Source organism: Schistocerca nitens, chromosome 4, assembly GCF_023898315.1.
Source record: "Schistocerca nitens isolate TAMUIC-IGC-003100 chromosome 4, iqSchNite1.1, whole genome shotgun sequence".
NCBI lineage: Eukaryota > Metazoa > Arthropoda > Insecta > Orthoptera > Acrididae > Schistocerca > Schistocerca nitens.
In genome coordinates this window covers 773,069,993-773,074,327 of record NC_064617.1, presented here as the reverse complement: position 1 = coordinate 773,074,327, position 4,335 = coordinate 773,069,993, and positions in this window count along the sequence as shown.

Genomic DNA, 4,335 nt, shown 5'->3' with positions numbered 1-4,335 from the left:
ATCTGGGCATGCTGTACAGGGACCAGGTCGTTGTACTGACCCCCCTCACCAAAAAGTCTGAAGTGTTGTCGTTCACTGAAACTGAGCGAGTGAGACTCATTTCATCTCTTTTGGTGAAATCTGTTTTGTCAGGAGGAGGGGTCTATGAATCGTCGGCAGTTGAAACTTGTGGGGAATGATGGTTCCCCTTAGGGAAATAGCAGCAAGGGACAGGAAAGGATACCAGTTGCACTCATTGCTACCAGTTGCACACATTGTGTATGCCTTGGGGCCTCATTTAACATGTTGATGAGGCTATTCAGGTGGCCATCGAGTGAACAGGTTGCAATCAACTGCAGATTGTGGTGCTTGCTGGAACAAATGATGCCTGTCATCTGGGCTCCAAGGTCATTCTTTGGTCATTTCAGTGAATAGCAGAGAAGGTTGAGAAGACAAGTCTTGCACGTGGAGTTTCAATGAAGTTCACAAGCCCAAGGACTGATTGCGGCCCTTTTGTTCTGAGTAGTGGAAGGACTGAACCAGAGACTCCGAAGGTTTTGTGACAAGCTAGGCTGCAACTTCCTGGACTTGGCGCCATAAGGTTAAGAACTGTAGGGTCCCCCTAAATAGGTCAGATGTGTGCTACATATCAGAGTTTGCTACTCAGGTAGCTTACAGTGTATGGGGTATACATAAGGATTTTTTTAGATTAGGTGACTCTCCATCCATTGCAGAATAACAACAGCTGTAGGAAACTCAGAACTACCATTTTAAGATTGAAATAAATGCCTCCAACAGATGAGAGTGTTAAAATCCTAGTGGTGAGCTGCCGAAGCATTCACAACAGAGTGCCAGAATTTGAAGAACTCATGAAAAGCGTGATGCTCACATAATATTAGGTACAAGAAGCTGGTTGCTATAAACTGATAGTAGTAAGATTTTTGGGGAAAGTATAAGAGTATTTTGTAAGGATAGGCTAATGGGAAATGGGAGTGGTGTATTTGTCACAGTAGACAAAAAGCTCAAATCCATCAAGATAGAAACTGAAGCTGCATGTGAGATTGTTTGGGCAAGACTCAGTATCAGGGGTGGGCATAACCAAATGGATCCTTCTGTCAGCCAGCAGATTCTTCTCCTGGTGTAACCAAAAACTTTACAGAAAGCTTCAGTTCACTTGTATGCAAGTTGCCCAATCACACTGTAATAATCTGTCGTGACTTTAATTATCCAACAATCAGTTGGGAAAATTACACTTTTGTTAGTGTTGGGCATGATAATACATCCAGTGAAACTTCACAAAATGCCTTTTCTGAAAACTACCTAGAACAGATAGTTCGGAGCCACTCATGATGGTAATATATTGGATCTAATGGCAACAAATATACCTGACCTCTTTGAGGATTTCCACACTGAAACTGGTATCAGTGACTATGATGCAGTTGTAGCAACAATCATTATCAAATTATAAAGGACATTTAAAGCAAGCAGAATGACATATACATTCAGTAAAATAGATAAAAAATCATGTTGTATCTCAATGAGGAACTTGAAACTTTCAGCACAGGGCAAGGGCATGTGCAGGGACTGTGGCTCAAGTTTAAAAGAATAATTGATGATGTACTGGATAGATGTGTACCCAGTAGAACAGTTCATAGTAGAAGCAAACTTCCATGGTATACAGTCACAGTAAAGAAACTACTAAAGAAACAGAGATTACTGTGTAATAGGTGTAAAACAAAACAAAGGGCTACAGATAGAGATATGCTGAATGAAATGTGTTTGGCCACCATGACAGCAATGTATGATGCCTTCAATGACTACCATAGCAGAATATTGTCAAGTGTTCTTTCACAGAACCCAAAGAAATTCTTGTCATATAAAAGGCTGTTGATGGCACTGAAGTTAGTGTCCAGTCTGTTGCAAATGAGACAGGAACTGAAATTGGAGGTAGCAAAGCACAAGCTGAAATGTTTAACTCCATCTTCAAACGTTGCTTTACAAAGGAAAACCATGGAGAATTGCCCCAATTAAATCCTTTTACCATTGAAAAGATGAGTTAAATAAGCATTAGTGTCAATGGTGTTGAGGAGCAGCTGAAATTCTTAAAATTGAACAAAGCTGCACACTCCAATGAAGTCCATCATGCTCTATACTGATTTTGTGGCTGAGTTAGACCCTCTTCTAACTATATTCTATTGTAGATCCCTCTAACAGAAAACTGTGATCAGTTCTTCAAAAAAGGCACAGGTCACACCCACCCGCAAGAAGTGATACATAAAACTGCCATTCAGTATCCTTGACATCGATTTGTTGTAGAATCTTAGAACATATTCTGAGGTGAGATGTAATGAGGTATCTTGAACAGAATGACCTCCTCAATGCCGACCAGCATGGATTTGGAGAACATCAATCATTTGACAACCAACACACACTTTTCTCACATAACATACTGAAAGCTTTGGATCAAGGCAACCAGGTAGATGCAGTATTTCTTGATTTTCTAAAAGCATTTTACTCAGTAAGCACCTTTGCTTATTGTCAAAAGTAAGATCATATGCAGTATCAATTGAAATTTGTGACTGGTTTGAGCACTTTTTGGTAGGGAGGACACAGCATGTTATCTTGGATGGAGAGTCATCATTAGATGTAGAAGTAACTTCGAATGTGCCCCAGTCAAGTATTTGGGACCCTGTTCATGTTGTACATTAATGACCTTGCAGGCAGTATTAGTAAAATCAAGATTTTTGCAGATGAAGCAGTACTATGTGAAAGATGATGCATAAGTATTCACTCTGATCTTGATAAGATTTCAATGTGGTGCAGAGATTGGCAACTTGCTCTAAATGTTTGGAAAGGTAAAATTTTGCACTTCACAAAACGAAACAATGTAGTATCCTATGACTATAATATCAATGAGTCACAGTTTGGATTGGGCAACTCATACAAACACCTGGGTGTATCACATTGTGGGGATATAATATGATCACATAGGTTCAACTGTGGGTAAACTAGCTGGTAGACTTTGGTTTATTGGTAGAACACAGGGGAAGTGCAATCAGTCAACAAATCAGTTCTCGAATATTGCTGAAGTGTGTGGACCCATACCAGATAGGACTAACAGGGGATATTGAACGTATACAGAGAAGGCTAGCACGAATGGTCACAGGTTTGTTTAATCCATGGGAGAGTGTCACAGAGATACTGAAGGAACTGACCTGGAATATTCTTGAAGATAGATGTAAACTATCCCCAGAGAGTCTATTAACAAAGTATCAAGAACCGGCTTTAAATGATTACTCTAGGAATATACTGCAAGCCCTCTACATAATGCTCACATAGTGATAGTGAGTGTTAGATTAGAATAATTACTATGTGCACAGAGGCATTCAAACAATCATTCTTCCCATACTCCGTATGTGAATGGAACAGGAAGAAGCCATAATAACTGGTACAATGGGACACACCCTCTGCCTTGCATCTCATGATCATTTGCAGATTATAGATGTTGATATAGATTAAATCCACTGTGAGAACATAAGGAAAGCATAATTTTAAATACATTTTTACAACGTAAGTTTTTCCCATACCTACAGAATTGTTATATCACTGAATTACATCACGCATGCGCGCACGCATTTTCACACACACACAAGGAGGTATATATTTATTTGTACCTGTATTCACACCCAGATACCCCCTCCCCCTGCCCCTCACACTCACACGCACACACAGAAGTGCACAAATTTGTGTGTGTGGATATGCCCCCCATTCCTGTTTAATAGTTTTCAATACGTTTACACACTATTATCTTCAGAAATTTTCATGTACACACTTCCCTTTTTGTACTGTAAAAATTCCTTATTTCTTGGGCATTCACAGCTATAATAATCTATGTGGCATCAGTTTACATGATTGTTGTGATTAGATTTGCCATTAGTTTTGAGTTACAAATAGAATTTAAAAAATTTAGAGACATTGTCAAGTGTTTTGTGAAATGATTTTTCTAAGAGTAAGAAGTAAAATAGATTACAGAAACATTAGACATTTCTTTGAATAATGTTACTTTTAGATAAATTATTTCACATAATATTTGATGGTATTTTTTTCTTATTTCATTTTGTTTTCCAGTTTTTTTTTTTACAAAACATGAAATATAACATATTTAAATATCAGTCAGCATTATATTGTTGTTAAGAGTATATTGGTCAAGGGAAAGAAGAGAAGTTTCAATAAATGCTGTAATTTGATATTTATTTTATTATAATTTGATATTTACTTTATTTTTTCAACGAGGAAGAAAGAATTCCACAACTTTTACACCAGTGTAACATTTTATGCAGAAAACTTTTTGACACT